The sequence below is a fragment of the Meles meles genome, chromosome 13 (genome assembly GCF_922984935.1).
Source record: "Meles meles chromosome 13, mMelMel3.1 paternal haplotype, whole genome shotgun sequence".
NCBI lineage: Eukaryota > Metazoa > Chordata > Mammalia > Carnivora > Mustelidae > Meles > Meles meles.
The window spans coordinates 21811459-21836136 of record NC_060078.1 but is presented as its reverse complement, the minus strand read 5'-3'; the positions used below and the strand labels follow the sequence as shown (position 1 = coordinate 21836136).

Here is a 24678-nt window from a genome sequence, read left to right as displayed (position 1 = left end):
TTCCACTGAATAAAATTTATAGTTTAATTTTTTGAGTGATTTTAATTTGCTAATATTCTAGGAGCCAAAAGGACATTACAATCAAAACAATATCGTGTATTGCTTAGTACCTTAAGGTTTATAAAACATTATAAAAATTAATGTTTTTTCCCCCCAGAAATCTACACTACTGAGTTATAAAACTTTTTGACTTTTTAATATGATTGTAATTTGGTATATTGACTAAAATTTGTAAGTGTAAGTGTGGGTGATTTTTTTTCAGGATGCATACCTACGTGAAATTTTATATGGTTCTATTTTTAACACCCAAACTTAACATACGACAATCTTTCCATACGATATGCCAGTCGTTTATACTCACTTTCTTATACACTTATCTCATCTGTGTGGAGGTAGGTATGTTTTTCCGAATCCTGGACAATTTTATGTTTCTATCAACAAGAACTTGAAGTTATGAATAGAAATACTGTAAAGAGATTCTTTTAAGAAAATAGAAGTTACAAGAGAGGAGAGAAAACATGAGCAATGTGTAGATTTTCTATTTGGGTCTAAAGGCTCCCAGTATGTCATTTAATGTAAAGCTCACAATAAGTCTAGGAGGCAGCTTTGTTGCCCTCATTTTACAGAAGGAAAAAATGGGATTTTGGGGAGAAATCTGCTAGCTTGAGACCAAAACGAGGAAGTGACAGAACCAGGTCTTGGGCCTTTGCAATCCACATTATGTTGCCACCAAAGATAAATAAGAAGACGAGTGTGATTAAAAACCAATCTGCAGAGCTCAGCTTCTTCTCACAATGTTTTAGTCAAGTCCTTAGGGCTGTATTTTTTTTTTTTTAGATTTTATTTATTTATTTGACAGACAGAGATCACAAGTAAGCAGAGAGGCAGGCAGAGAGAGAGAGGGGGAAGCAGGCTCCCTGCTGAGCAGAGAACCCAACGTGGGGCTCCATCCCAGGACCCTGGGATCATGACCTGAGCGGAAGGCAGAAGCTTTAACCCACTGAGCCACCCAGGTGCCCCTTAGGGCTGTACTTTTATATCACCACTATTTATTTTCTTATTCTGCATTTTAAAATCTTTTATGAAAGAGACATCAATTACCCTGCTTGACAATGCATTCTCTTTACTTGCTTTCTTGATTTCCTCATTTTCTGACAGTGTTAAAATATAACTGTTGAACTTCTGCTTTTTAAGCTTCTGAAAAGCAAAGGTCACTCTGTCCTTTAGACTTTCTGACTTTTTACACTGGACACACATGCTTCACCAAATTCTGATTTCCTCCATGTGATGACCATTTTCTCAGATTTGGCCCAATCATTAATGCAAGATTTCATAAGAGGCCTAATGAAGTGTGAAAGGAATCTGGGACCTTTGAGACTTATTACTTAACTGACTCTTACTTAACCTTTCAGTGGTGTTGTGTATTTAACCATAAGCCAAGCAGAGTCGAACTCCTTGCACCTTTGCTGTAACAGAATATCCTACTTTTTCTACACTATACATTCACACCCTTCCTTTTGGATATAAGAGTCACATCCTGGGCGCCTGGGTGGCTCAGTTCGTTGAGTGACTGCCTTGGGCTCAGGTCTTGATCCTGGGCTTCCACGATCGAGTCCTGCATCGGGCTCCCAGCTCCTTGGGGAGTCTGCTTCTCCCTCTGACCTTCTCCTCTCTCACGCTCTCTCTCACTCATTCTCTCTCAAATAAATAAAATCTTAAAAAAAAAAAAAAAAAGAGTCATGTCCTGTTGATGTATAATGGGTTTCTCCCCACTTCCCTGTATTTGGGATTTGTTGGGGCCTATATTATCAGGTTACTGATAGGAGAGCAAAGTCACTCCATCTTCTAGAAATTGTTTTTCTTCCCCCCTGTCTACTTCCAGGCAGTAGACAATGTGGTTGGAAGCACTGACTATGAAGCCAGGTTACGTGTGTCCAAATCTGGGCTATGCCTCCTATAGTTTCATAACCCTGCGTCTCTCCTCCCTGACCTATAAAACAAGTGCCTGTGTCATAGGTTTGTAGAGAGGATGAAATGAGATGACCTTGCAAAACGCTTAGCACAGTTCTTGGTGTATGGAAAACTGGAAACTGTGACCGACCGGTGTTATCAGCATCCTCAGGGAGAAGCACAGGTGACTTGGCTTCCTTCAAGCTGAATGTAGTGGGTCTCCGTCACCTGCCTGTCCTACATGCCCCCCTTGCCCTCAGAATGACCTCATGTTAACCCATTCCCTGCGAGTGTGACTGTTTGCCACTAGGCCCCAGCAGAGTTCTGGGCGAGATGTAGGTCTAAACATGTTGACAGTGCAGGCCTCCTTTGGGGATGTTATTTTGGGACCTGGCAATTAAAGCTAGGTACAGTATGACTCGCAACAACAAAGGAACACTGGTAAATATCTTTTTGCAATAAGTAAAGTCTTGGCTTTATAATCAGAAATATATTGTTTTTTTTTTTCTTTTTTTTCACTGTTCAAAAATATTCATTCAGTTCCTTTTTGCCAGGCATGGTGCTAAATAGCGTGGGCAAAGTACTGAACAAAGCTTACTTTTCCTGCTCCCAGGGAGCTCAGAGTCTGGGGGCGGGGGGGAATGAATGGATACCCAAAGGGTTCAATTGCAATGGGGTGAGTAGTAGAATATGCCTGGGGTGGTACGGAGGGTGTGGTGTTGTGGAGGACATTCTGGGGTCTGCCAGCAGCAGAGTCCTGGGATCCTGTTAGACATGCAGAACCCTAGCTCCCCCACAGACCTACTGAATTCAGAAGGTGCACTGTAACCCGATCCCCAGTGATTCATATGCATGCTACAGTTGGAGAAACACTTAGGTGGAAGGAAGCTTACTGGACTAAGTGTTCCTACTGTCTGGCTAGTGGACAGATAACGTGACCTCTGGGAAAGTTGCTTAACCTCTCTGGGTGTCATACTCCTCCTGCATTAAAATAGAACAGAATGAAGAAATACCAAAAAATGGCATAAATACTACCTGCTTTGCAGGACACGTAGAAATACTGCGAATTTTAAACGAACTGAACGGAAACACACAGAAATGCGTTACAGAAAACAGTTATATAAATCTAAGACGTCATAAACATCAAGAAGACAGGAGTAACTCTGGGAGGTAAGGGACCCATGACTCCCTTTAGGAGAACTGGAAATGGATTATTCTCCTAAATGGCAACCATATCCACTGCATGGATGCAGGTCTACAGCCCGGATTACGTAATGTGTTTTCTTGGATGAATTTCTGTGGAGTTTCATAGAACTTAACATCCACAGGCACTGTTATAGTCAACCCTCCAGCTGAACTGGGTGGTGTTTTTTTTAAACTTGCCACTAATACGTATGAATCGTCTGGCCATGCCTGAGCTCATGTGTCCGCACGCTGTCAATTTCATAATCTTGGTATCAACTCAAATGCCCTTGCATCCTTCCCAGTTCTGCAGTCCTTGGAGAACTTCAGGAGAGAGGTCAGAAGTTGCTTGCTAGAATCCTCCTAATTCATCAATGGCGACACCTGAAGTTGGCACGGGCTGTGCTAAATGTTTTGCATACATTATGCAACTTAATCTGTACTAACAGATCTATGAGGTATTTCCACTCTGCACATGAAGAGATGCCGGCTCAGAGGAATTAAGTACGGTGGCCAAGTTCACACAGGACATCCCCACGGTGGTCACACCGCTGAAAGGGAGAGAACCAAGACCCGCGACGCAAAACAATCTGCCTCCAGAACCCTGTTCTTGACCATTCAGTTATCCTCACATCAAGTCATACAGGTGAATTTCCTCACTGGCTCTTTGCTTGGAAGGGCAAGAAGTCTGCACTAGATGAAGCATCCTAATCCTACGCTGAGGGAGGCAACAAGGAAAAGGCAACCTGTCGCATATAACCTATTGTATTGTGACACCTTGCAATGTGATGACTGTTCACCTTATAGGCGCTGGTCTTTCTAAGGCTTCTGTCTATAATAAAAGGGCATACATACTCTCCGGTCACTGAGTCCCATTGCGGCATGTTACCAAATATGAAGTCAGTCTTTATAAAAAGTAAGTCTTGGATTATTGTGCTGCCTTCAGTACACAAAGAAATAGAAGTCGTGTCCATAAAATTATTTCATGTCCATTTCTTAATAATTGAATAATCTCAAATACTATGTTGAGCAATGTGTCCCCAAAGAACTCACAAGGGACATCTTGGCAAATGTGCCAATTGCTTGGGCTTAGTACTAATATCTTTTGAGTGACAAGCACTCTACAGCTTCTGCGTTACTTCAGTGTTTACTTGATTGAAATGACTTAAAAAAAAAATAAGCCTGGTAGCCAGTCTGAGTTAGCGCTCTGGGGTAGGACCGGGATGGACTGCTGCTGTAGAGACTGGAGCCGAGGTTTGAAAAAGAATCTTCAACGTGTGGTGTTTGTGTGAGGACACGGAGCAGGTTTTTGTTCTGGGCTGCTCTCCACACGACGGTTATTTGCTAACCTGACAGGGAGCAGTCCTACTAACTGAGCAAACTGAGGGCACGTTGCCATGTAGGCCAGTCTGGGATCAGCCGTGAGCGCAGACTTATTTATAAACCTACAGGAAAGGCCCCTTGAGTGTGCTCTGCCTTCTGACTGGGAATGATGGTGAGAGATTAGTGAGAGAGCACGGGAAGTCCTTGAGGGCCAACTGGGTTTCCAGCCTGGGCATCTGCCCTTTCAGCCAGGAGCTGGCTACAGACTGTTCTCTGGATGGTCAGTGTCCCTGTGATCTCAAGGTACAGAGACTGACCTTTGGGTGTTGTTTACGAAGTTGATTATGACTTGCACTATGGAGATCATTTGCTCAATAAATACTTAACAAGCACTCATTGCCTGTCTGGTAGTGCTGTAGGCACGGGGAAAGATCCCGGGGCCTGTCCTCACAGAGCTTGCCTTCTGATGGGGGAGACAGACAACACACTGATAAAGTCATGAGAATTTCAGATAGTTCTAAATGCTGTGAAGGAAATAAAACAAAGCAATGAGGGAGAGAGAATTTATGTGGGGTAAGACTATTTTAGCTCACAGGATCTAAGAAATGTTTCCTGAGAAAGCAACATTGGAGCAGAGCCTCGACTGACGAGCAGCCTGAGGGTTAGGACTTCAGGTACAGAGAATAGTATGTACAAAGGCCCTGAGGTAGGCAGAGCTCAGCAAAACATTAGGAAGGCCAGTGTGACTACAGATTAGTGAACAAGTAGGGGTTTTTTTTTTAGCATCAATAAAAATCAGCTTCTATATGACTTCTTTAATATTTGTTGCACAACCTGGATGGTTACTGAAACTTGGCAAACTGTAGAAAGAACGTGAGCATAGCTCAAGTTCTATGTCCTTCGTATTGGCACACTCTCAATAAATATTGAGCAGACAATGGATCCTCTCTGAGGATTTGTGATTTTTCCATGGTTACTCCAGGCTGACCATATCTGGCCCTTAACTTGTTGCAACATGAGGGAGCTTCATTGCTTGACTCGTTAACTTTAAAAGCCATGTTTTTTAGGACAGCTTTTTAAAAACCAAACGCAGAGCAAAAATTGTATCAGCTGTGGTTTTTTAAATGACAGCTTTATTATTATAATTCATATACCATACAATTCATCAACAATGTGTACAATTCCATGATTTTTCGTATATTTACTGAGCTGTGTAACCATCAGCGCAATTAATTTTAGAACATGTTCACCACCCTAAAGAGAAACCCCATGAGCAGCCATGAGCAGTTATTCCCAGCTGCTCCCAATGACCCCTTCCCCAGCTGCCCCGGGCAACTATTGACCCACTCTCTGTCTCTATAGATCTCTTCTTCTGGGCATTTAATATAAATAGAATCATCCAATATATAATATTTTGTCTTTGGCTTCTTTATGGTCATCCATTACATGGATACATCACCATTTAATTATCTACTCATCAGTTGATGGACGTTTGGATTGTTTCCATTTTTTGGCAATGATGAATGGTGCTTTTAGGAACACTCGTGTATACATTTTTTTTTTGTGAAAGCATATGTTTTCATTTATTTTGGATATTTACCAGTTAGTGGAATTACTGGGTTGTATGATTACTCTACTTTTAAACTTTTTTTAAATTTGAAACTTTTGAGGAACTGCCAGACTATTTCCAAAGGAGCTGCCCCACATCTAAGTTTTCTTTTGATCTCTAGGGACAGAAAGAACATTATATATATATATATATATATTTTAAATTTTATTTATTTATTTATTATTAAATTCTATTTGAGGGAGAGAGTGTGAGTGGGGTGGGGGGGGAGGGAGGAGCAGAGAGAGAAGGAGATAATCCCAAGCATGGGGCTCAATTCCATGACTTTGAGATCATGACCTGAACCAAAATCAAGAGTCAGACACTTAACCAACTGAGCCACCCACGTGCCCCTAGAGAACATTTTTGTTATCTTGATAATCTTTAGGATTTCAAATATTAAATAGGTAGATCATGAAATAAGGGCTAAAGATGAAAGCATCTGCCCTTTCCTCTAGATTTGAGTTTTAAAACCTTTAATAATTTTCTTTAAATCTCTATTTTATGCTATCTGCAATCACAGCTTATCTGTGTTCCTTATTATCCATTTCATTTCAAAAATTAATTACATAAAAATTCCTGACATTTCCTTTAAGTACTTTAGATCCAATCAAAAAAAATCCAAGTTAACGTGAGATACCTTTTCATTGATGGAGATTAGATTTATTTGATTACTATTCATTGGATACCTACTCTACACCAGGCATGTTCTAGGTGCTGGATATTTCCTCTCTGCTTTCTACTTCAGAAGTTTCACTTTATTAGTTATGTGGTTGGAGGAATACTGTGTAGTGTAGTTGATTCTTTTTTTTTTTTTTTTTTTAGGGTTTTATTTATTTATTTGAGAGATGGAGTGTAGGAGCAGGACAGTGATCATGGGCAGGGAGGAAGGGCAAAGGAAGAAGCAGGCTCCCCACTGAGTAGGGAGCTGGAGGTGGGGCTTGATCCCAGGACCCTGGGATGACAACCTGAGCTGAAGGCAGATGCTTAATGACTGAGCCACACAGGCACCCCACAAATGATTCCTATAGTTCATTTTCCATAAGCAGACCCTTTGCAGATTGAATTTTTGGCTTTTGATATTCATTAGCTTACTTTCTCCAACATATACTATTTGGGCTGCATATAGGGAGTCAGATCTACTGCAGATTATCATTGTCAGCATGACAAGAATTCCAATAGGTGTTTCTTTATTCACCCCACAGCAATATTAATTTCTTGATTTATCTGGTGGTATATTGTAACACTATTGGCTAAAGAATCTGTTGAAAAATAATCTTGACCAGCCAAAGAAAAGTTCAACTAACAGCCTTTCCAAGAATTACATCTAAGCCAGGATTCAGCCCTTCAGTTCATTAAGACCATAGTTGACAGAGAATGGACCCATGTTGACACCTGAGGAAAGATTCAAGTCTTCTCGGTTTTAAGGCTAACTACCATATGAGATTATTCTACTCATTTTACAGATGAGGGAACAGGCACAGGAAGGATAAGGAACCTCATCAAGGTTACAAAGCTAACAGGGAGTCTTGGCTTGTGCTCCTATTCTCTATTCCCTCTGCTTCTTATTATTCAACCCATAGATCCTCTGTTTCTCCATCTGAATGATGAGTAGATTGTTGAGTGCTAAGTCATACCTGTGCATCTCTAAGGCCCCTTCCCAGTTCTGAGACTGGTTTAGATTCAGCAGTCTCAAAAGAAGCACTTATGACCATGGGTGGCTAAGAGAAATAGTCAAGCCACAAAGTATCCTAGGAATGTTAAAATTCTCAGAAGCAGCCTTTACAAGCCTCTGAGGATGTTTAGAGGAACAGGTTCAATGGAAGGAAATGCCCATAATTATCATTGTACGTAGTGTTGAGAGTTCACTCAGCTTTTCCCTGGTGGGTGCCAAAGTCTGTGTGATCAATCCAAGTATTTGTACTGTGGGTCATACTGCTCTCAATTTAGAGATGTAATGATTTTTCTCTAAGTACAGGGTGCTGGATTTGTGTGTAACAGGGGTGTTGGATGCCTCCTTCTGAGCCAGGTGGATACCTAGGGTTTGAGTGATGTGTGCTTGTTACTGCCAAAGGATCTGACCTTCCTCTCAGGTCTCTTTAGCCTGATTCTTCTTGCTCAAGTCAGGCCTCTATTTCTAGTGAAATCTGAGCATTTTCTCTGCAGGCACCACTACTCACTGTACTGGTTCTGAATAGGCTCCTTGCTCTCTGTCTCTATTGCCCGTGTTCACGCATCTATGACCACATTATCCAAACCAAGAATCAGAAAACTTGAATCTGATCAAAGTATTTTGTACCACTTCAAACTGCAAAATAAATCTCAGAGACATATTTTGGATTTAGAGTTTTGGGAAACTTTTCATGTTTTGTTGGAACAATGAACATAATATTTGAACTTTGGCCTATTCCATGAGGGCCCTTCAGGGTGTCCCTTTATTTTCCTATTAGTGTCCCTAATTTTCCAACAATTCCCTATAAAACTCTTAGGGGAAACCCGGAGGCCACAATAACCTTTCCTTTTACCAATCCTCATGTGGTACTTCTTTTTTTTTTTTTTTTTTCATGTGGTACTTCTTAATCTCTCAAGTTGGTCCCCTTATCTTTTCATAATTTCATAGGTTTTACATCTTCATAAGTTTTTTCCCTCAACTGTTTAATCAGCCTCCTAACTAGTCTCTCTCTCAGTCTACCCTTCGGTGTGGTTTCAAAGATTGATCATTTTGAAACACAAATCTAACCATGTCACCCTTCTGTTTAGAATCCTTCAGTGCTTCCTCTTTGTTTGCCAGATAAAGCCTTCATATGGAGACAAGAACTCACATGGCCTAACCTATTGGAGAAGATATTTGTTGTGTTTTGGCTAGTCAGTGATTCAATTTGCTTTTGGAGAATCTTCTCCTATGGGTACTCCATGGAGTGCTTCATGTTCCCCTAGTTGAGAGATGGATATCTTGCCCAAGCCAAGGTCAGTCATACCTTGCCTCTGGAACTCTGAATCTTGAATAGAATCTTGCAAGGAGGGAGAAAATAGTCAGAGCCCATTCCTTTGCTGATGAGACTACGAGTCCCTGACAACTAGATCCCTAAGTGGACTCATGTCCACTTGGGTTCTCCATTTATGCAATCCTGCCAAGAGATGGGAACTACTGCTTGCAGTTAAAAGCTCTATTCCTGTTTACTTTCTACTTCCCACAAATATGCTTATCCTTAATCCTTTGTAATTATCCACTGTAGTTCTCAGTGTAGTCCCGAACATAAGAAGCTTTCATGCCATTAAGACTTGGTAAATGTAAAGACCTTGTAAATGCTCTTACCTCTGTCTTGGGATGCCTCCTTCTCTACCCAAGCTGTGTTTCTGTTTCTGTGTTCCCTTAATGCAGCCTGGGTAGCTTAACTGAGGTAGTTAGCACATTCTCCTTATGATTTACCTGTCAGTATTCCCTCTAGATAGTAGGACCCTTTGTTTTGGGTAATGCCTGGTGCAAAATAAATGATTAAGAATTATTTGAAGAATGAGTAAATAAGAATAAATAAGAATTGACAATATATTTTGTAGTTCATGCATGGGGATTTGTGTTATGGACAACAGATTTCAGAAAATGGGTCGCAAATTGTAGATCATAGAATCGACATAAATTGCAAGAGACTAACCATCAGGTAAGTTGGTGATGAGATTAAGATAAATTTATCAGAATAAGGGTGATGATCACTAAGTCTTGCAACAAATAGATAACATTTGTTTTACCGCTAAGCTTTTTTTTTTTTTTTAACGAGGTAGTAATTTTAAAACATTATTTTAAATACAGCTTAATTAAATAGTGTAGCAGTTAAGAGCCCAGATGCCAGAGTTAGACAGCCTGAATTTAAACTCCACTACCTGTTTTTTTCCATCTAAAAAATAGGGGAAATAATATTCTTAAGTGCTTAGCACAGCCCCTAGTGGTTCCGGTCATCTCCATTTGCCAGTTTCTCCCATTCAATTCCGTTTCTGCCCTTCTTTGTCCTGCTCTGGACCCAGGAGGCTGACCACTTGTGGGCTTCTTGGTGCATGGTTTCAGCTCGGCTTTGGCCAATGGTGAGCACCATCGAGAGGCGTGAGAGCAGAGAGAGGCAGGGGTATTCTCTCCACACTCATCTTGGCACTTTGTCTCTGACACTCAGACTATGTCTCCTCTCAATTCCAGCTCCCTTCGGTGGGGGGGTCAGGGGATGGGGTACGTCCTTTGCAAGCTCTGCTTTCCTAGGTACTGGTAACACTAGGACTTCTCTTTGTTACTTAAGGCCCAGCAGCAGCAATCACGTCCCACTGTCTGGTCTTTGGATGCCTCTTGTTTATGCCTTTAACCCTGCCCACAGTGCTAAAATTATTTCCCTTTAGAATCCTTCACTCGATTATCTGGGATGTCTTCTGTTTCCTTCCTGGATCTTGACTAATACACTCTATGTATAAATCGCTTAAAAATGTGAACTATTTTTATATTTAATTATTAATATTAAATGTTCAATTATTAAATTTTAAAATGAATATTAAACACCATTAATGGAACATAGGTAAGTTGTAGTAAATAGATTATTGTAAATATTAAATATTGTTATGATATGTAAACATTTATGGCTATTGAGTAGAAAACAGGATTCACACCTTTAAAATAAAGCAGAGGAGTTCAAACACATTTTAGTTGTACAGCTGGCTGTTTTGCCTGTGTTTTGGAACAACTGCCAAGTACTCCGATGGAAAGTTGAAGAAGCTGTCCAGTGTGTGGGCAGGAGGGTGAGAGCCGGGCACACCTTCCCACGTGAGCGCCCCTGTGGTGGTGGGAGCAGTCTGCTTGCACTGTTGGGCTCATCCCACCTGCACTTTTTCCGCCTACGCCCAAACTCTTACAGAACTTGGTTGACTGTGCACTTTCATCCTCGAGGGTGTATTTTTTTCTTTATAACTTCTAGTTTCATAGGTTAGCTACCATGTTTGAAATCAGGCTCAACAAGCCAAAGGAGGTGACCCTTTTTCAAACCCAAAAAACCCAAATGTTTACTCACTGAAACCATGTGGTATACTAGTTGGACTGTCCATGGTCTTGGACCACACAGACCCTGTGCACAGAGTAGAGATCAGCCATTTTCACCTACATCATGTGGTGAAGAAGGGAAGGCTAAAACTTCCCACCTGGGGGCTGAAATCTTGTTCAGGGCTGTCTGAAACACACAGCACGTAAGTCAGACACCAAGGGAGAGCCCCATGAACAAAATAGGCTCTGTTTCACAAAAAGGTTCAGTTAAAAAAAAAAGGTTCAGTTCAGTGGTCTTATATTTATTTTAAAACAACATTAATCAACTCCACCTGTGTTTTCAAAAAAAGACATTGAATTCATTGGTACATTTGAACCTGACAGCCTGCCTTTGGGATTAAAGCCTTTTCTGGTGATCTATCATCCAATAAGATTACATCATAAATCATATGAGCTGAATTTGTAACAGACACGTTTCCATGAGTGAATTAAAATGTGAGAAATCGTCTGAAACTGTCCTGGACACATGAGGGAATTTTCTCCTTCCCTCCTTCAGTACAGTTCTGGAGACTCTCCTCCACACAAGCGCGGTGCTGGATCCTGAGATAATGCTGTGAACAGGGGAAAGGCGGAAGCCATATAGCCTCATCTCCCAAGCGTGGCCTCTGCATTCATGGCGCCTGTCTGCTTCCATCTCTGCTGCTTTGTTGCCCTCTGACTTTGGGCAGTTCACTGAACCTTAGTTTCCCATCTGTAAAATGGAAACTCTAATTTGAAAAGAAATATCTATCTATAGATATCCCTGTGTTCACCACAGTATTATTTACAATAGCCAAGATATAGCAGTAACCTAAGTGTCCATCAATAGGTGAATGGATTAAGAAGATGTGGCGTACATACACAGTGGAATATTACCAAGCCATAAAAAAGAATGAGATCTTGCCATTTGCGACCACATGGAAGAAACTAGAGGGTAGTATGCTAAGTGAAAGAAGTTATACAGAAAAAAACAAATACCATATGACTTCACTTACATGTAGAACCTAAAAACAAAACAGACCAAAAAAAAAAAAAAAAACCAGTAACAGACTCAGATCCAGAGAACAAACCGATGGTTGCCAGAGGGGAGGGGAGGGAGGTGGTGGATGAAATAGGTGAAGGGAATTCAGAGGTACAATCTTCCAGTTATAAAATAAATAAGACACGGAGATTTAAGGTACAGTACAGTTGTTATAATATCGTAACAACTTTATATAGTGACAGATGGTAACTAGACTTATGGAGGTGACCCTCTCACACTTGTATATAAATACTGAATCATTGTGTTGTACACCTGAAACTAACATAATATTGCATGTCAATCGTTCTTCGGTTAAAAAAAGTAATAGAATAGAGCTTGGCAGAGTAAGGGCACTGTTGCAGCAAAAAAGTCACTAACCGTTTGAGCACGCATTCATGCATTCACTGCTCATTTGGCCACTCACTCATCAGCAAAAGTTCATTAAGCAAAGTGCTTCCCTACTGCTGTCACTGTGCCCCAGGGAGCAGTGATGAACAGGACAGATCAGGTACCTGCCTTCAGAATTTTATTGTTGCTCTGTGCAAATAATGAGTACATTATAAATGTCTGGAGTCCCATATGTGGATATAAACTGGGTGCTCTGGAAACTGGTACATGAAAAAATGAAATTTTTTTTATGGCCTTGAAACCATGCAACGCAAGTCAGAGGATGTAGAGTGGAAAGTGTATATATGTGTACACACACACACACACACACAGAAGGACACACATTCTATGTAGTTTTACATTTCTGATTTCCACTTCCACAAGGATATAGAGTAATGGTTCAGAGGATGGATGCCTAGATTAAAACTCCAGCCCTACTGTCATTCACTGTGTGATTGGAGGCAAATTATTTAACTTCTCTCTGGTTCATTTTCATTAGCAGCCAACGTGGATGGTTATAATAGTGCCTACTTTGGTTTAGTGTGGATTGTAGTGAGCTTAGTGAGCTGACGGTCCACAATGTAAGCTCTCACCAGCCTTGGATCATTTTCCTAAGGTAGAGTGGGAAAGGCACAGGTTTAATAACCAGCCAGACCAGGGCCTAGGTCCTACTTCATCACTTACCAACCAAGCCAGTAACTCAGCCTCTGAATTCCAGTTTTCTCACCTGTAAAACAAAGATAACAATACGTAACTCTACGAGATTGCATAGTTCTTGGCAATTACCCGGCACTCAAAGAACAGCATTTTATTCCTCTTTAACCCTCCCCTAAGATTAAAAACCATTTGAGCCCAATAATGGGATGAAAGTAAAGGCAAGAAAAAGAAGAAACAATACTTTGGAGAATTTCAAGTAAAAATATGATGTAGTATGTTTTTAAGGTCATTTTTAACATTTGAAAATGTGTCTTTTAAAACAAATCTCTGTAAATATGTGAGAGAATGGCTTATCCACTTCGAGTTTTGTTTTGGGGTTTTGTTTTTGTTTTTGATCTTTTGTCTGTTAGAGTGTGAGTGAATGAAATGGAATTCATAGAATGATCTCTAGATCTGAGCTAGCTGCTGTAAAAACTCTAAGTTCTATTTTCTTTATTTTTATTTTCAAATGTAGTGTCTATGGAGCTATGCCATCATTCATAAGCAGGGGAAGAGCAGCATGTACGAAAGAAGAGAAACATGTCCTGCTGTAGCAAGTCAGGAAGGAAAGGCTGCTCAGCTGGGCAGGCACTGGACGGGAGACTCAGGTGTTGTGCAAGTGTCCCACCCTCCCCGGACCCCCGATGCCTCCATCCACCCTCCACGTTTCTGGCTTCCTGGCTGGTGTGAGGTCTGCACGGCAATTTTAGGTTAATTTCTCTGTCTTTTCTCTAAAAGATTAAATCAGCAAATGGCCTAAGTGGGGGGTGGAACTTAAGCTGTCTCACAAATCACCAACTTCTTAATAAGTGCTCCAAACAATAATAATAATGCAAAACGAAGGACCAACTTCTTAGTCCAGGGCACTGCCTTTATATCAATTTTTCTTTAAATGCACATTCAGGTATTTTTTCTTTCCAAGGGAGTTTTATTAAACCCAGCTTATTTGATGACCTGTCTTTTTCTCTTACTCTGTCTTGCAAGTACATACGCTTTTGGGCCCAAGAGAGGCCCGAAGGGCAAGGCCTGCACATAGCTGTAAAGCCAGAATACTGAAACTCATCTGGACCTCACCTCGCTAGCAAGTCTTGCTTCTTCCAGTCATTGGGGACGAAAATTCTGGATGATAAGGAGGTGGTTTTGGTCTTGTCTCTGCCAACCTGCTCTCCACTCCATCTGCACTGTGAGGGCAGTGGGAGAGCTTGTGAGATCAGAACATCCCCAGCTTCTCTGGGTCAAATTCCACTCATGGGTAAAGTGTCAGGGTTGGGCTAGATTTCTGAGTTCTCTTGCATGTCTAATTGCTCTGCTGAGGTGTGACTGAACAATGAACCTTCACAAGCAGGTAGGGGCAATTCTCACATTCTAGTAATGGCAGCAATTCCCTAAGCCAGCATCCACTCCTCCCAGAGCCACCTTCCAAACTCCTGAAGTCCCCCGGGGTTCCTCTGCCCACTCTGTTCATTGCAGTATGAGCCTGGACCCCCAGCCAGGCGAGTTTTGGACCCAGTCTTTGGGATCCAGTCTTACACTAAAGTTGGGACCATGTGTAAGAATGAGCTCATTTTCAGTTCTTACTTGATAGGTATGGACTGGCCTGAGCAGACATGAGAGTACTGGTCATAGACTCTCTGTTAAAGAAATCTGGGAGGGGCACCTGGAGAGTGCGGTCTGGCTAAAGTGGCCACCTCTTGGTTTCGACTCAGGTGGTGATCTCAGGGTCTTGGGATCAAGCCCCACATTGGGCTCCGTGCTCAGCATGGGGTCTGTTTGGAATTCTCTCCCTCTGCCCCTCCTGCTGGGGCTTGCTCTCTCTAGAAATAAAGGATTAAATCTTAGAAAAAAAAAAAATCTGGGAAAACGTGGTGGAGATGAGAACAGGCACAGGCACCTTCAGAAACCAACTGGTGAACACAAATATTTTTCCAAGCAGGGTTTCCTTGTCCTCAAAATATAATTGTATATACATGGATTTGTTCAATCAACTATATTTTATAGATTTTATTTATTTATTTGACAGAGAGAGAGAGATCACAAGTAGGCAGAGAAGCAGGCAGAGAGAGAGAGGAGGAAGCAGGCTCCCCACTGAGCAGAAAGCCCGATGTGGGGCTTGATTCCAGGGCCCTGAGATCATGACCTGAGACAAAGGCAGAGGTTTTAACCCACGGAGCCACCCAGGCACCCCACCAACCAACTAACTATCAAGATGACACTTTTTTTTTTTGGTGGTTAGAGGGTATCTGAATCAAAGAAAAAACTTTCTAAAATATCTTTTATCAAAACATGGAGAAAAGGACACATCCGATCAATGTACAGGTCAATACATTCTTTATAAAGTGAACCACTGAGTAACCACAAACCAACTCAAAAATAGAACATAGTGAGAAGCCCTTATTCTATCCTCTCTCCTTCTCAGGAATATGTTTTTGATGGTGTTGACAGCATCGCCTCTCCGAGCTCCCTTCCAGAACCATTCCTGGGACCACCTCCCTCTCGTTCTCACCGGTACTTCATTCCCCGCCCCCCATCTTCCGGCCACTTAGGACAAAACTAAACACCCAATATCAACTAGCACTGGCCGTTCTCTTCCTCATAACCTGAAAGTCAGTAAATTGGGTGGAAAGGAATGTTGTGGGGCAAAGGGGATGAGCCGCTGTTTCCCTATCTGTAAGAAAACTTGGTATGTGCTGTCGGGTCCTCGGGATTTTTGGAGCTCTCATTTCGGGCAGACCGTACCACGCAGCCAAGATGAGAAGACAGAGGCTCAGGCGAGGCAGCTTAATCTCGATCTCAGAAAACAAACCTTTGCAAAGTTTGGAGTCTTTGCCTAGGTCAGAACCAGAGGCTTCAGGATGTAAGGGGAATTCTCTCCTCAGTAATGAGTAGTGGCCCTAGGCCTCTTTGAGAAGCTGGTGGAAGGCATGGTGCTCCTTCCCAGAAAAATGTGTACACCGAAAGCGCCTATCACTTTAGGGGTTCCTCTCACCAGTGAGCCCCTGGTACTTAGGAACTGTCCCCCTTCTGCTGCAGTGCCTCTCTGTGGGGATACGGCACACATCCAGTTCAGCTCCCATGGCCATTACCTTTCAGCCCCAGATAGGTGTACTGTTAATGCAGTGCACCTGCCCCACAGACGGGACTGTACTTAGATGCACCCTCTCTCCCAGCACGCCGCGCGCACTGCAGGGTCGCCCTTCTTTCCCATGGAGCTGTCACAAAGGACAGCACTTGGCATCCTCACTCCTCACTGCCCAGGAGCACCGACTCCACAAAGTTCTGGTGCCCGGTTCTCTGGGATAGCTGCCAGCTGGGTATACAGCTCTGGCCAGGAGGGCGCCCAGTGGCCCCAGGAGACTAGGAGACCGGAGGCGGCTCGCCCTCATCTCGGCTAGACCCCGGCTTCCGCAAATACGCTGGTCTTTGGCGAGCCGCTGCGGGCACGCGGTGGGCTGCAGGGGCGCAGAGGCGCCGGGGGGCGCGCGCGTGTGCGCACCGAAAGGGCGCCTGGCCGGCGGTGCCCCGCTCCCCCAAGGCCTTAGAGGCCCCGGGCCGGGCGGGGGCCGGAGCCGCGAGAGCAGGAGCAGCGCCCCTACCGCCCGCTTTTCCGCCTCCATCTCCTCCGCCTCCTCCTCCTTCCCCCGCCACCCGCGCAGTCACAACCGGTTCAGACTGGCCAGGGTGCCCCGCAAAGGAGAGAGGCAGGGGGCAAAACGCGGGGAAGAACTTCCCGGGAAGGAGGAGGAGGAGGAGGAGGAGGAAGAGAAGGTGGAGCCCAGAGGAGGGGGCCGGCTCCCTCTCTCCCTGCACGCGGCCGCCGCCGGCGCGGGGCTCGGCGGGGGCAGAGGGCGGCGGCTCCCGGGGCCGCGCGTAGCGGGACCGATTGCCCAATACTCCGGCAGGGGCCGGGGCCGGGGCCGGACCCGGGCCCCCGGATAAATACCGCCTGCAGACCCCGAGCAGCAGGGGAGAGCGGCGGCCGCGGTTCTCACCGCACCACCCGCCCGGCTCGCCCGGGGCTCTGCGCCCGCAGCTGCGCCCCGGAGCCCCGGCCGAGGCCGCTACCCAGGTAAAGGGCTGGAGCTCGCGGGAGGGCGCCAAGGCTCGGCGGCCACCCCCGCTGCCTCGTCTCCCAGAGGCGAGAAGTAAACTCCTCTGGCTCGGAGCGGGAGGCGGCGGCTGCGGCGGCGACGCTGTCACCCGCGGCCAAGCACTTTGGAACAGGTTTCTGGTTTGGGGTGTGTGCCGGGGGCTGAGCGTCCTCCGTGCGCACAGCCCTGGATACCCGCGCCTATGGAAAGGTGCTTCTCCGCGGTGGGCAAGTTTCCCCAGCAATCTCAGGCCGGCATTTTGCGCGGAGGTGGAAGAGGGAGACACAGATAGAAAGGGGTCCTAGAGGAAGGACCGTGCTCAGGGAGGAGGTCCGGCTCGGAACTCCCGAGACAGCAGCTGGTGGCAGAGCGGGGGTTGGGGGCAATGCGACCGGGTGGTCCCCTTTTTGTCAGAGAGCAGAGGGGCCTCCAGGTACCTCGCTGGGGAGCTGGTGCACGCTGCCGCCCCCGGGAGGGTCGCGGCTGGGGCGCCCGGGTGCTCCAGGGCTCGCAGGGGCGGGCGGGAGGCAGCGCGCGGGGCTGGCCGCTTCTACGCCGCCGCGCCAGGTTCAGCACCACCGGGTCAGTCCGGGCGACCGCCGCGGGGAGGCACGGCACCTCGGCCTCCTGGACACGGGCGGGAACTTGGGAGGACTTGGAGCTTACCGCTCCATCTGTGGTTCGCGGCTGGTAACCTGCTCAGCCGTCAGCGGCGCCGGAGGCTCTGGAAAGAGCTGACAACCATTTAAAAACTTGGTCATCAGAAACAAATCAATGCTTCTTTGGTTGCCAGGTCTGATTCATTCAGCACAGGTCAATCCATCCGGGCTGTTTAGGCGGGATTTACACTAAACACTATACTTATACAGTAAGTTATTTCATATAACATTTTGGGGACCAATTTCCTGGGTCACAATTAGTTTGGGTGTATTTTAAAAAAAAAATCTCCAATTATCTGGGTAGTAGTTCAGATCGCAGATGGATTCCCCCCCACCCCCGTAGGATATTTAGTTGTTCCATCAAATTGTGTTATTTAGTATGTCCTGATAGTTTTTTAGATTCAGGTTGGCTTTAGCTCTGAGAAATTGTTCTGACTGCAAGAGTACATATATTTTGAGCCAGTTGGCCTTTTCTTTGGGAGATGCTTTGCAGATACCAGCATATTCCTTGTAGCTAATGAGATTGAGCTAGTATTTAACAACAGAGTTCAAGCAAAGAACACATGTTCCCTGCCTTCAAAGAGTTTAGTCTGGTGGGAAATGGGTATGTTTACAAATATCTACAATACAAGATAGTACAAATGGAGTCATATGGCAGCAACATCATTAGTGTGCTGTTGATGGCAGAGAAAAGGGAAGGTTCATTCAAGGTTAAGACCTAAAAAAAGTTACATAGCAGGTGTAGTGTTTGAGCTGGTATTTGAAGAAGGAAGAGGATTTCCTCCATTGAAGGGAGCCTTGCTGGAACAAGCGAATGGCACAGAGTTCTGGAAGTCCAGTGTGTCCAAAGTAAGCAGAGTAGGGAGTGGCTGGAGCCTGGAATTTAAGGTAGATGAGGCTGGGAGGTAGGATGGGGCTAGATTGGGGAGAATATGACAAGCCATATGAAGAAATTAAAAATGTGATTGTACATCATTATTATTGTTATTATTATTATTTATACCAGCAATGTTATCATCCTTAACTATAGTTTATACCTTGAAGTTCAGTTTTTTTTATTTTTTTTAAGATTTTATTTATTTATTTGACAGAGAGAGAGATCACAAGTAGTCAGAGAGGCAAGCGGGGGTGGGGGAAGCAGGCTCCCTGCTGAGCAGAGAGCCTGATGTGGGGCTCCATCCCAGGACCCTGAGATCATGACCTGAGCCAAAAGCAGAGGTTTTAACACACTGAGCCACCCAGGCACCCTCAGTTTTGTTTACATCCTAAAATAAATAAAGGGATAAAATCTCAATGGTATTTGCTTCTTCCTATAAACATTACTGTAGAAGAGTAATATATTTCAAGTAGCCTTGGATGCTTTATATAAATCCGATAGTTTTTCCTCCAAGTCTGCAGTCTTATGGTATACCGACTCTTTGTTTGATGAACACTCGGATAGGAAGACATGTCCACTTTCCTGAGCAATATGCAGAGCAGAGCCACTGTCTGTTCTGTGTTTCCACTGCCAATAATAATCATTATTATTAATGTTTATTAAAGATGATATGTCATGTGAGCCACATGGCTTATTTTGTCGAGGACGAAGGCATAATTTTGATCTTAGGCTGATAATTTTAATAAGGTCACTCAGAATTTGAAGCCAAGAAATGTCTCTCAAAAGCCCATCCTTTGAACTGTTGTTGGACTGTCACGTAACAAGGGCATAATACATAATAACTTGTTAAAAGAAGTTAGAAATTGAGCCTGCTACCAGTAGAAGTGTTTCTGTATCTTTAAATTTGCATCCTCATTCCCATCATTCTGATTTTATTATTTTAATTCTTGTAATTGACATAGAGCATTGTATTACTTTTACATGTACAGCATTATGATTTGATATATGTATATATTGTGAAGTGATTACAACCATAAGTTTAGTTAACGCCCATCATCACACATAGAGTTTTTTGGGTGATGAGAACTTTTAAGGTCCACTCTTTCAAATATATGATATGCTATGTCATCATAGCATACTCATAGCATTACTCATCATTCTGATTAATTTTACTTTACAAATTAATGATGAGACAATTAAATTTTTTTTTTTAAGATTTTGTTTATTTGTTTGACAGAGAGAGACAGTGAGAGAGGGAACACAAGCAGGGGGATTGGGAGAGGGAGAAGCCGTCTTCTGGCTGAGTGGGGGCTCTATGTGGGACCCCATCCAGGACTCTGGGTTCATTTTCTGAGCTGAAGGCAAACTCTTAACGACTGAGCCACCCAGGTGCCCGAGACATTTAAATGTTTTAACACATCTTCAAACTATTCTATGATCTTGTACTTCTATGACGCACTCAAAAGAAACTCTTCAGCATTTTGAGAAGATGTAGGTTATGGATGAGTAAAACATTAGCAAATATGACAACATTAAACACAAAGACCAGATCTGCCAGATTCTCTGGAAGAGTGTCAATTTCAAATATCCTTCTCATTATTCCCAATAACCCTCCCAAACGCACCAGATCTTTTTGTGTTTCAGCATCCCATATATGTTGCCTTGTGTCTTGAGTTTTTATTCTGAAAGTGATAGAGCAAATATACTGGTTTGTACATGACATACTCAAGTGTGTGCTCAGACAACAGATTGGACTTTACATAATCATGTACAAATTATGCAAAACATATACTAAGCAAAAGAACACACCAGTGTAGATATCATCATCGCACAAACCGTATCACTCAAAGCATGGCCCAAGTAGTAGCTACCACTTCAGGGAAAAGCTGAAACAAGAGCCCAGTAGCATAGGACACATGATAAGAGTATGGGATGCTGGGAAATGGTTATACCAAATTTAAGTGTCTGGCTCTCACTTGCTTGTTCTTAACTCTGTTAAATCTAGATCTTTCCATCTTTTCTCAGACTCTGCGTGGTTTACAAATTCGGCCATTTTCTCCTCTGAGCCTGAGAGCAGTACTGGAAGTAGGTGACTGTTCACTGGATTAGTCAGTGAGGGACCTGGGTACTGGCCTCTTCTCTAACCACACTACCCCCAGATTGGTGGAAGCAAGTTCACAGGGTTCAGCCAGGGGAGACAGGCAAGACAGATGATGGGTAGAGGGGGGAGAGCATAGGTGAAACTCTCAATGCAGGTCAACCTTGGTCCTGTGTCAGGGAGATGTTAGAGTGTGGAAGGAACTGGAGAGAACACGTCCATTCCGTGATGATGAAAGCTACTCAGTTCCAGCCAACTGTTATGTGGGAATAAGGGCCCAGTGTTGCCAGGTCTAATGATGGATTTTCAAGAGAATCCAAAAAGTCTGATTTTTATGTGAAATCTTCCAGTTTTAAATTCATTCAGAATTTTCAAAAGTAAAATAAAAATAAAATAAAATAAAATAAAAATTTGTGCAGGCCAAAAAAATGCCTCTGGAGATCTAGAAATCAGATCTGGTCTGAAGGCTGTCAATTTGCTAGATGATTCCTAAGGCTCCTTCTGGCTTCAGGCTTCCAAGATCCTATATTCAATCCATGTTATCTCTAACCTGTTTCTTCCACTTTGGTGAAACATAACACTCACCATATCTAAGTCATGCTTTGGAGGATAATTTAGCTTTGGAGGAGCTCTTTGCTAAGTGTTGGACTGCGATCAATTTGTAAGGCCTTAAAGAGAAAGAATGTCCTTTTTTGATGGCCATGCTGTTTTCATAATTCATAGGTTCTAGCAGTTAATTACTTGTGTTAATTATCTCTTTTGGGAATGATTTATGTGATTTAATTCGAGGGCCCAGAGCTATTTCTCTAAACATTTTCATTCCTGCTCTTCTTCTCACTCCAGCGTGAGATAATAACCCGTTGGGAAATTGATCCTGGCTTCCCCTTAGGCAACTTGTATTCGTAGTCTGACTTTCGGTGCTCGGACAAAGAAATCTTCATCGTCTCTACCTTGGCAAAGTTTCACCATGTAGTCTGTCTCTCCTTTTAAACCTGGAAGTATTTGGGAATGTTCTTGAATTGCATACTGAGTTAAGGGTTTGGCTTTCGAGTTGTGTTAATTCAGCAGTTTAGGGTGTTTTTTTTTTTTTTTTAACATTCTTATATGGATCCCAAAATAAAAATGAAAACAAAAAGTAATGCATTTAGTTTGAGTCCAATCCCAAATTACCTTTAATAACTCTGGTTCCTCTGCAGTGAAAATTCTTTAATATAAATTTTTTTAAAGCTCAGTTTATTGGATTTGACTGGCTAAGATGTGTTCCTCACTTTATGTCAATGAACTATTTTACAAACAAGAGATTCTGATTCTAACTGAAAAGTTCAGAGCAGATGTTGACAATGAGATGGAAGCATTTGAATAAATAAAACAAGAACGGCATGTTTAAAGAAACCACATCTTCTTGTGACGGAGCTGATTTCAAGAGGACAGAGGACAAACAGAAGGCCCTGGATGACCGTTGTGAGCCACAGTTTGTCCTTGTTCTGGCTCCGGGAATGTGTCGCCCACCCCCACCTCCCAAAGTGCCCCCTGCCCCTGCCCCCCCACCATGTTGCACTTCAGTGTGTCAATCATGTTTAACATTTAAAACCAAATCGAGAGAATCAGGTAACTGACTGTTAAAGACAGAGCATTTGATATTATATTGGTAAAAAAGTTTGAATTTGAAAAAACCCTACAATTTCTTTATTTTTACCCACATGTTTGGCTAGTCCTTCAGATTCAATGATGGAAGCAGCCTCTGATCTCCATGGATGCAGGGACCACACTGTCTTGGTTCCACCATGCCTTCTAATTCATTTCTTCTAAATAAAGGCATGTTAGCTTCTAAATGCACTTAATTCATTTTGTTGAATGAGAGATGTTTGATTAATCATTTTAATAGAGTTAGGTAAGTAGTTTTTTTTTTTAAGCATTTGTTAATTTCATAAGGATTTATTGAGCTTTTACTATGTGTCCAACACAATTCTTAATGCTTGGGATGTGGGACAGGCTTGTAGGTTAACAAATAGTAACAAATGGTAACAGTTTCTTGGGATGAATGTTGTAATAGCAAGATTATCCAAATTGGTGTGAAATATTAGGGGGGGGGAAGACTGACCGTTGGAGAGTCAGGATGGCATTAAGTAGAAGGAGATATTTTAGGCTAAGTCTTAGAGGAAAAGCAGGAGTTTGTCAGTAGGCAGGTTGGACATAGGCATTACAGCCCCTCTCTCAAGGACGGAAGGAGCGGGGCTCCTGTGCTGAACTGCGACAATGGCTTGGGGACCACATGCTTGTGGGACATCCTAAAGGGATGTAGTTGGGAGCTGGATTGTTGCAAATTTTTAGAGGAAAACAAAGGCATCTAGTAACTCGCTGAGTATTTAAAGATGTAAATATCTAATATATGGACAAAACATGGATTTCTAGAACCAATTTTTCATTTTCATTTATAAGTTTTGAATACTTATTCATTGATGGGGGACTGTCAGCTCCGTGAGGGCAGGAAAACTCTTGCATTTTCTTATGTGCTTATACTAATGAATTAAACAGAAAGCTTGTGCCCTACTAGTGGATACACTGTGGGTGGTGAGGAATGGCTGAGAGATCTGAGAAGTTGGAGGCGGAATTTGAGATGAGAGAAGCCTGGTTTGGCCGCAGCCTGCAGATGCATTGCTGCAGGGAGAGAGCAGAGCAGAAGGGCTGTGAGCAGGCGGCTGTAAGGGATTTGCAAAGAAGATGTAGAGGGAGAGTCCGACCGCAGAGCTCCTGGTTGGCAGGCCCGGTCCTGGCTGACCTGGGACCCAGGGGAGGAGGCACAGGGATGGGATGAAGATGTATTCTTTATATTTATATTCTTTTTTTTTTTTTTTAAAGATTTTATTTATTTATTTGACAGAGAGAGATCGCAAGTAGGCAGAGAGAGAGAGAGAGAGGAGGAAGCAGGCTCCCTGCCGAGCAGAGAGCCCGATGCGGGGCTCGATCCCAGGACCCTGGGATCATGACCTGAGCCGAAGGCAGAGGCCTTAACCCACTGAGCCACCCAGGCACCCCTATATTTATATTCTTTATGTTCTTTCTGCATCTATGAATACAATAGGCACTCAATCAATGTTCCTTGAATGTAACAGAAAAGAGTATTAAGCAGCAGTTTGGGAAACCCACCAAGCTGTGGGCTTCCCAAAGTCCAATGAAAGCCTGGCGGTGTTGGTATTCCAGATGAAATTCAGGAGGAGGAGGTTGATGGCTGCAGAGAGTGGGAGGGGCCTGAACGCAGTCAGGGGGATCTTGACATAGAAAATGATAAGAAATGGGTTGGACGTGTGGGTTTGGAGTTCTGGAGAGACGTCATGCCTGCGGATGGAGACTCGGGACTCCGTTCTTTGCGGACATGTGGTCCCCCGGTGAGGCTAGGTGGGGTCAGGTGGGTCTGGAAGACCAGGGGCACTGGTTTGCAGAGAAGAGAGGGGGGGAACGCTGTCAGGAGGGTGGTGGAAGGCAAGCCCGACTGGCTCCGCGCTGAGGCGGTGGGGCCTCCACAGCCGGAACATTTCTCCTGTGTGGACGCGTGGGAGCCAGACAACAGTTGCGGAATCATCTGGGGGTGAGAAAGTGGAGACAGGGAGCGTGTTCTTTCGAGTCTTTCTCAGAAAACCTGTGAAAGGTGCAACGACAGCAAGGAGAACTGTACGCACTCACTCTGCCAAGCCCCGGGCTTCGGGTTTCGTAGACTGTGTCCTGTGTTCCTCCTAAAAATCC

General features: G+C 43.7%; 1 protein-coding gene and 1 long non-coding RNA gene across 3 annotated transcripts in view; one reads left to right on the top strand and one right to left on the bottom strand.

Moving 5' to 3' along the window:
• Positions 1–11532: 11532 nt before the first annotated feature.
• On the bottom strand, positions 11533–14358 carry LOC123954922. The gene is made up of 3 exons (XR_006821189.1): positions 14290–14358; positions 13204–13246; positions 11533–11823 (listed from the first exon to the last, which is right to left on the bottom strand). It is a non-coding gene; the product is annotated as an uncharacterized LOC123954922 (long non-coding RNA).
• Positions 14359–16971: 2613 nt separating this feature from the next.
• Positions 16972–24678, top strand: part of SLC16A9 (solute carrier family 16 member 9) — a 51685-nt gene continuing 43978 nt past the window's right edge. The window contains exon 1 of one of the 2 annotated variants that reach the window (XM_046027849.1): positions 16972–17281. The gene's annotated coding sequence lies outside the window, so the exon portion shown is untranslated. Of the gene's footprint in view, positions 17282–18067; positions 18172–24678 lie in introns of those variants that run through there. The other variant, XM_046027850.1, reaches the window with a different exon arrangement.